The sequence below is a fragment of the Rhyacophila brunnea genome, unplaced genomic scaffold, assembly GCF_057557595.1.
Source record: "Rhyacophila brunnea isolate RB1 unplaced genomic scaffold, BYU_Rbru_1.0 scaffold_22, whole genome shotgun sequence".
Lineage (NCBI taxonomy): Eukaryota > Metazoa > Arthropoda > Insecta > Trichoptera > Rhyacophilidae > Rhyacophila > Rhyacophila brunnea.
Window position 1 is genome coordinate 32,368,133 of NW_028232882.1, and position 9,760 is coordinate 32,377,892.

A 9,760-nucleotide genomic window follows, 5' to 3' on the forward strand; every position below is an offset into this window, starting at 1 on the left:
TTAACGCTAAAACATTGTAAATTTTAGTATATTTGAATATGAGACTTCTAATGGATTTAAGTTTTGTACCATTCCATTTGAGTCGTTTTTTACGACCCGGGTTTCGCCTTTCGGCATATTCAGGCGCCGTTTACACTCACCAAAGGCAAACACACACTGACAACGAACACTCTGTTTGCCTTTGGTGAGTGTACACGGCGCCTGAAGATGACGAAAGGCGAAACCCGGGTCACAATAAACGACTCAAATAGAATAGTACAAAACTTAACCCTTTACTGCATGATTTTTTTTTTTTGAAAAATTTTATTTTTTATTGGTGTTAAAATGCCTTGTGAATGAAGGAAAAATAATGAAAAAAATATTTTTCGAAAATTTCATTAAATTTTGTATGTTACTGCGTGGTGTCGCAGATTTACGACATTTGGAAATCTTACATTTTAGTATGAAAAAATACAAAACCAAATGAAAACAATTATAAAAAAACTAATGTACACACCTTATTTGATGTGTAGATATTTTTATTCAACCAATTTAAATCTTCTGTATATTTTTTTTTATTTATTTACAAATACTGATTTTTGCGTACATACTAATTCGTCAACTGTCAAACCAGAAATGCAGGGACTATAATGCAGAAATGCTTTATTTCTTGAAATGTCCAAACAAAATCGGTAAAGTAGGATGTTTATGGTAAAACAGTTTTCTAGGCATCGAAAAAGGATAGTATTTGATAATTTACACAGATGGCATTGGCTATATCGAAATAGTTTGAAATGTCGCAAATTTGCGACACTATGCAGTAAAGGGTTAAATCCATTAAAATTTAAATTCAAATTCCATCAAGTACCTTCGGTCAATAGAATTAATAGAATATGAGACGTTTAAAACAAAATTACCAAGTGGGGCCCTTAAAGGAAAAGAGGAATTTGTAATGATTACGTACAGGATGTTTTAGAGGTTATAGGATTTACTGGGAATTGAATGAGAGTAGCAAGAAATCAGAGAACAACTATCATGGAGGAAGCTTAATCGTGACTAGAGCTGATCTAGAATAGTGGAGAAAAGGACTGACAAGACTACATCAGAAAAAAAAATAAGATTTAATTAAAAAAGATAAGAATTTTATCGACTATCTTTCTCTAAACTGGTATGTTAACTTTTCACCCTCTTGAATCTCGTAGTTCACTTAATTGTGAGACATTTTTGCCTGCTCTCATGAGAGATGGTTTCAATCATGATGTCGTATAAAGAAAAATATATAATATACACCCTCAATTACCCACAAGCTTATCAGGCATCATTAATATGGGGTGTGGGACTAGACACAATCACTGTTAACCTTTTAATTACCACATTTAAATAACACGTTATTTATATCTAATGGCCAACGACTCCAAACGTGCTAGTCGCGGTGTTAGCACTAGATGAAACTTCCCAACGCTTCCCAAAGACATAGACATTTTTAGTGATGTGCAGTATATTTTGTTTTTGAAATATTCTTTTATTGAACATTGTTTATGTTTTTTATTTATTTTTTCTTCCCTTTTGTGAGAGTAAGGATGTATTTTTACCAAACTTGTTTGACTCTAACTAATTTTTTTTCAATTTAAATTTTATGTGAACGTCCTGAATTCCGATACAATATATTTTTTTTAAATAAATAAATCTGTCACAAAAGAAGCCAAATTCTATTCAGTGATAAAACATACAGTGATGCGACAATAAAGTTGTGATTATATTGAGATCCATGTTGCATACTGTCACTCTGTCACGGCGACAAATTTAGTCTATAGTTTCGTCATTTTGCAGAATATTATCTCTGTAAATTCTGTTATGGAGAGTGCCAATTCTAATGTATTAGTATTTTGAATTAATATTATCATTAATCAATTTCATCATTAATTCATCATGGATTATTATCATGCTGATTTCAATTAATTTCAACAGTTTCTACGTGTGCGTACGTTAAAATAACTTGCGATATTATAAGATAATATTTTGAACAGAACTCAACCTGCAGACCATAAGTAATAGACAACATTCGGTACTGTTCGGTTATGAGGAATACAACAGCGGAAAACACATTTTGAAAATACCCGATATACTGGATTATTTGTTAGTTTGGGTTAGTTTAGGTTAGGTTAGGTTAACCTAAAAAATAATCCAGTATATCGGCTATTTTAAAAATGTGTTTTCCGCTGTATTCCTCATAACCGAACAGTACCCAACATTCTTATAGAACTTACATAGTGCCAACCGCTAAAAACAAAAAACACGCGATTTTGACATGCGTCGAAGATGTGTAGGCATGTTGAAAATGATAAAAAAACGAATTATGCAGGTGTTTATGCAGTGCGGTACACCTTGAGGTGACCGCATTGTTGTTCTGGTGATTTCGGCAGATTTTGCTAACTGACAATGTTCGTTTACAGGTTCAAAATCAATCAGTCTGATAACATTTTAAACACCAAGAAAAACGACATTACACAATTTTTTCCCGTAGCGGCAGCTTACTGTAACGCCACGTGATAGTACGCGACGTGCAGTATAATCACAACTTACAACACAATAAAATATGCACTTTTGAGAGATTCTTAAACACTGAGATATAAGCATGATTTACTTAAGAATTGTTAATAATGACTTAAACTAATTATTGCATATAGGAAGTTTTGTAGCTGTATATGATCCTGGGAATTGGAGGAGAGTAACAAGGGATAATTTAGTCAAAGGACAGATATCGTGGAGGAAACTTAATCCTGATTCCCGAACAAAGAATCGTGGAGAAAAGGACTGACAAGAGTACATCAGGAAAGTAAAGTAAGGTTCAATTAAAATAATTACAAGATAAAAAGAACTTTTTATATACCACGTTTTTAAATTTTCTGTTGAATCATATAAACTTGACAATTCTATGTATTAATAATTTAGGACAAATAAGGCAATTGTCAACAAATCATTTTTTTTTTGCTATTTTGCAACAAACATAGAATACTGAAATGTCATTTTGATTTCCATAGTAGGTAACGCACGTATATATTAATAATTTAGTTGCTAGAACGAATAATAGTGGATTGGATTACGGATTTCTTCCGAAATAACTTTTCATACAAAATAAAATTAACTGAAAATGAATTCAATTCTACTTAATACTTTGGACGCGGAAGACGCACACGGCGCGTAATGACCAGGCGGCCGATCGATGTAATTAACGTGCATTTTAAAGGGGGCAATTAAAATCTCATTATCTCTTCAGCAGCGAATGCGTTAAAGATGGCTAAAAGTATTAAAAGAGTGCATTGGCATCGTGTTCTGATATATTCTAAAAGTTTCAAATGTCTAGCTAGTCGGGAAGTTAGTTAAGAATCGATTGCAAGATTTGTACTGGATAAACAACCACCGGACAAACAAAAATACGAGCTAAGAAAAACGTGGTTAAAAATGATCTAGGAAATTTAAGAGAGATCTGTCATGAAGGAGGCCAAATCCCATCCAGAGACAAAGCGTTGTTAAAAAAATAAAACAAAAATATAGAGAAGAGCTCTGTTAAAAATAATAAATATCTTACGTCGATTGAAACAAGACTGATTTCCTACTATAAAACTCCATGTTTATATAACATGCACCCTGTTTTATATCACGTACTCATTATTAATTTACGTTACAAAACAATTCGTCATTTTTGTATAGTTAACAATGACTTTTTAAATAGGAAGTTATTGTGTAAATTATACCTACTATGTTTTTGCAATTTGATAAAAAAAATACTTTTTATTAATTGAACACACATAAAGTTTAATCTTTTGTAATTAGGTAAGTACATAGTTCAATAAAAAAACATAGTGCTTCTATTGTCATGCATTTCAATTATTCAATAATATTATAAATATCGGCCAATGAGCTGTTCGGCAGTGAATATTCTGTGCATAGAACAGACCGTCGAAATGGTAGACGAGGTCGGGGCATTTTGCTAGGAATTAGAAACGGGGTAGCATTATCCACACAAACTTTATATCCACTCAGATCAAATATGAGTGAATATGATTTTGATTTTAATTTGTTGAAAGTAAATTTAAATTTGTTTTTCACTGTACTTGGCCGCTGTATACTTCCCTCCCGGCAGCTCAGCGACTACATACAGTGACTTTTTTCACATAATATAAAATTTGGGGTGCCGGACGAAATCCCGAAGGCCGAAATCCCGAATGCTGAAATCCCGAATGGTCGAAATCTCGAAAGCCTAAATCCCGAAAGCCGAAATCCCGAAGGCCGAAATTCCGAATGCCGAAATCCCAAACGCGCAACGCCCGAACGCCCGAGGACAAAAAACCATTTTTTGTAGAACAAATGGGTTTTTGTCTCTCCTGTAAAAAATTGCGCAATCTCAACACTTATCTCGAATTGCGTAAATTTTACAAGAGAGACAAAAACCCATTTTTCTACAAAAAATAGTTTTTCGTCTCTCTTGCAAAAATTGCGCAATTATTACTGTTTGTATTTTTTTTATTTTTCGGGATTTCGGCCTTCGGCATTCTGGCCATTCGGGATTTCGGCCATTCGGGATTTTAGCGTTCGGGATTTCGGCCATTCGGATTTTCAGCATATTCGGGATTTCGACCCAAACCCGAAAATTTGGTCCTGCCCAAAAAAAACTAATTATTTTGGGAGATTTTAATTTATATTCCGCTGGTATAATTAAATCTGATTATACCAGCTTTAATAATTTATTTAATCTAAAACAATTTTTTTCTCTGAAAAATAGTCTCGGTCGGATGCTTGATTTGGTGCTATCTATCGTTGGTTGCACGGTGGTCAGCGCGTGTGACGAGACTCTCGTTCCTGAAGATGTTTATCATCCCTCTACCTGCACAATTGTATCTTTTAAGCATGTATCGCATAGAAATGATGCGTCGATTCCGCATACTGAATAGGCATAATCCGCAATGGAATTTTTCAAATGAAATTTTTTAGCGTTGTATAATTCTCTGAGTACTGCAGATTGGACCTCTTTTTATGAACAAATTGATGTAAACACGGCATTAGATATTTTCTATAATACATTTTATAACAGTCTGGACTCCTGTTTCCCTCGCCGGCTCGTTCATCTACCGAAGTACTCATATACTAAGTATACAATCTAAGGTCAAAGGTATATTATCATGCACTGTGGAAAAAACATAGACAGACTGCAGATTATAGTAAATTTTCCTGTCTCAGAAACTTATTGAAGTGTGACATATCTCGAATGAATTTTATTTCAAATTCTATGGATAAGTCAATTCAAGTTGATTCTGTGTACACAGATATTTCCAAGGCATTTGATCGTGTTGATCACGATATTTTATTACAAAAGCTTTGTACATTTGGCGCGTCATATAGTATAATATGTTTTTTTGCTTCTTATTTGAAAAATCGCCGTCAATTTGTTGATTACCATGGGAATGAATCGCTGATTTTTAGAACAAACTCTGGTGTTCCTCAAGGTTCAGATCTTGGCCTAATTTTGTTTTTAATATTTTTTGATGATATTGTTAAAGTTATAACCAATTCTTCTTGTTTGCTATTCGCAGATGATCTTATAATTTTTCGAACTATTGAAACTCCATTATGCTGTGCGATGATGCAGTCTGATCTAGATGCTATATCGCAATGGTCTATCTTGAATAAACTTGAATTCGCTATCTCCAAATGTAATATTATTTCATTCAGTCATTCAAGGCACACCTTATTGTTCCCATACACATTGCCCGGTATAATATTGAGTAAGATAAGGGAGATAAAAGGTTTGGATGTATTGTATGATGCAAAGTTCACTTTCAATCAGTAAATTCTTAACATCAGTACTAGAACTAGCAAAATGCTTGGTTTTGTTTTGAGGGTTTCAAAATCATTCGAAAACGTCCGAATGCTACGTACAATTAAATATACAACCAGACTTACTGCTTTCCACTTTCTTGGGCCATGGTTAATTAAATTTAATGTAAAGCAGAAATAATGATCGAGTTTGATACAAGGCAACATGCGTGGACTTTTTTGTATGACTTTCCTGGAGTTACAAGGTATGAAAACTGACAAATAACAGAGCTTGAGATACAAGGAATGAACAATGTGCTTTTGCTACAGTAAATATTTTTTTGGAGTTAATATATTAGACATATATTAACTTTATTATTAAGAGACAATATATTAACAGATCGATGGACAATTAAATTTACTACAACACTGCATACTTAACTCATTTTAGGCCAAAAGTGGAGTTACAAGTTCCGCGCATTTAGGCGACGATAAGAATAACATGCGATGTAACAGAGTTTATTAAACGCCTTAAATGGAGATGGGCTGGACACATAGCTCGAAGAAGGGACAATTGTTGGACAAATCTAGTCATCCAGTGGTATCCAAGAAGTACAAAACGTCCGCAAGATAGACCTAGAGGCCGCTGTATCGATGAAATGATAAATTTCTGCGGAAGTACATGGCAACGCAATGCACAGGACCGAGAGAAGTGGAAGCAGCTTGAAGAGGCCTTCATCCAGCAGTGGATAGATTCAGGTTGATGATGATGATGAATAACACTAACGACAATAATTAGTAAATAAAAAAATAAGAAATAAAAAAAAGTGTATTCGTTGATAAAATGTAATAAATACTAAACTTTCAGAAAGTTTTTTTTAATATATATATTAAATCTATTAGTGCACGAACGTAGTGGTCGCGCGGGGGCGGCGCGGCGGCGTCTTGCGAAACTCAAACGTATAGCCGTGTGTAAAATGTTCGTAGACAGTGTGTTTTTTGGGGCATAATACACACGGTTATACGTTTGAGTTTCGCAAGACGCCGCCGCGCCGCGCCCGCCAAATGACTACGGACGAGCACTGAGTGTATTTTTGTATGTCGGGTTGTTTTGTTCAGTATAAACTCTTTTATACAAAATAAACATTTATAAAAAAAAAACACCTTTACGTCTAAAAAAAATTGTAAGAGCTGTGATGTTTTCAGAATAAGGACTACTATGAGACTGCACTGACAATGTTTATTGCAAGTTGAAACATGTCAAAGACTAAGAAATGTAGAGGACCCGGCACATAGGTGGTCATTGATAAACACTAAAATACGTATCTTCTTTCGGTGTACTTTGGCACGCGATAGAACGGGGCGGATATAGTGATCCCGCTCGACGTAAAATTTCACTTACGTGCTCGCGTTAGTCGCACTTGACTTTCGCCTTCCGAGAAATGAGTCGATGAATTGTGCATGTGATGGTTTCGTGCATTCGAGCAAAACTAAAATCAGGTAAAAGAAACTTTATTTTACAATATTTTTGTGTGAGGAATGTGTGGGGAATGAAAACATGTGTGCCGAGAAATTTTGGTAGATGTGCGCACACGCGCACAGTTCACAGGGAACATTGAATTTATAAGGCTTATTCAACGATTATTTTATGACTGATATGTTATGCTATGTTAAAACGGCTTTGAGTTGAGATTTTGAGACCTCTGTGAGTATTAGACAATGCTACAGAGACCTTCTACGACTGTGGATAGAAATCCAAAATTTGAAAATTTATAAAAAAAATGGGTTATGCTTCTCTGTCAGATAGGCATTGCTTCATATGTGTCAATTTAAAACAATAAGGAAAATTTATTAGCCCGAATGATAACACCGATTCAGTTTGCCAAATATTTAACTAGCTGCAATTCTAAAGGTGTTTCTTTACAATTGAAAACAAAAGGTGTTTATAATGACGTAATCATAAATGCATGTATTGTAATTGTAATTATTACACTTTATAATAAATCTTTATTAATATTATTTTGTATAAAGATATGGTTAATGTCATTATATTTCCAATATATTCATGGTTCAATGCCATGCTATTCTTTTTAAAACATAATATTATTTATTTAATATTAATTCTTTAAATGTTTAGTAAAAAAATAATGTCGTGGAAAATAAAATAACAATACTAATAGTACAGTAACAGTACAGTACAGTAGCAAAAAGTACACGAACTTAAATACTTAAGAGCATACTTCAGTGAAACGGCAAATAATTTTCAACTATAGGTGCGACGAAATTTCGGACTCGCTGCCAATCGGAGAGCGAAAGTCGAGCTGTGAACACCTCAATTTGTTTTGTGATGGCGTCGGGGAAATTAATTCTTAAATCGTGTAAAGATGACTAAAAAACGTTACCCATTTATTTGAAAAAGAAAACATCAATGAATATATTACTAATATTACTAATATAACAATAAACATAACATTAAATGGACGCATGTTTGAATTTTTATGACAAATTATGTTTTGTTCTGCACGCGCCGTTTGCACAATCTTCGCGTCGCATAGTCACGATCGTTTTAGACCGTGCCCCAGCTGAAGTATAGCCTTAATAAAAATCTGGTTAACACCAAACGTCAGCTACAAATATAGCGTTAACTATAATATCATTTATTTTAATTGATTACAACGCCATTCACATTTCTATTTCCGGAGTTTGATGTACCTCAGATAAACGTAGTTATTAGAAATAATTTATGTGGAAAATATGAGTATATTAATGGCTAGAGGACTCACCCAGAAAATGAATGATATGAGTTCAAGTCCCACTAGGTCTAATGGTTTTTCTATAGTTTTTTCTAATGCGTATGTTTCTAGGTTGTTTTCTTTTGAATCAGGCAAGTATTGTCTAAAATGAAGAATCTAACATTCGTAAATATATTCAGTAGTGAGTAAAAGAATCATAATAATATATCATGGAGTTGCTGCCAAAAGTTGGCAAGTCGAATTACAAAATTTTGAACCTTGTAAACTTCGGTAATTCGCCATATCCCATAATCCTCTGACTACAACAGGTCATTTAAAGAAACATAAACTAACTATATTAAGTTTTAGTTTCACGTTACAGTTCATAGTTAACAAATTAATAAACAAAAACTAACCTTAACACCAGGACAATCTCTAGTATAATTAATAATGAAGACTTACACCTTCCATCCGGGAGCTCTCGGTTCGATCCCCGTGAGGACGCAATGTTTAATTGATTTTCTCAAAGCCTGGGTGTTCAAAATTACTAACAACCGCCTTGTACGAAAAAGCAGGGACATGGTAATTAAGGCTATACCTCAGTTGAGGCATGGTCTAAAGAGATTATGGCTAGGCGATGCGCGGATTGCGGGTCGCGGGTGCAAATGACACACGCCGAACGAAATATAATTTGTCATATAAACATGCGTCCATTTAATGTTCTATTAGTAACAATAATAATATATGCATTGACATGTTTTCTTTTTCAAGTAACTGGGTAACGTTTTTAGTCATCTTTAAACGACTTAAGAATTAATACCCCCGTCGCCATCACGAAACCAATTGACGTATTCACACCTCGACGTTTGCTCTCCGAATGCCGCCAGCGAGTCCAAAATTTCGTCGCGCCTATAGTTGAAAATTATTTGCCATTTCACTGATGTATCGTCTTAATAAAAAAATAAAGACTTACTGTAGAGAAAGCCAGCGAATCCACCATGACCAGTCACAAATTGACTGGACCATTACACCAGTCAATTTGTGACTGGTCATGGTGGATTCGCTGGCAAGCTCTTCGAGCTTGGACTTGCAAGTCGTCCGACATGTCCATGCGGAGGGGAAATACAGGATGCCAACCACATCCTATGGGAGTGTCTGAGTATGTGCTCTGAACGGGAGGAAATGCTCAAGTCGGTCCAACCAGGTGTTGGACCCATCGGCCCGTCCGACCTGGT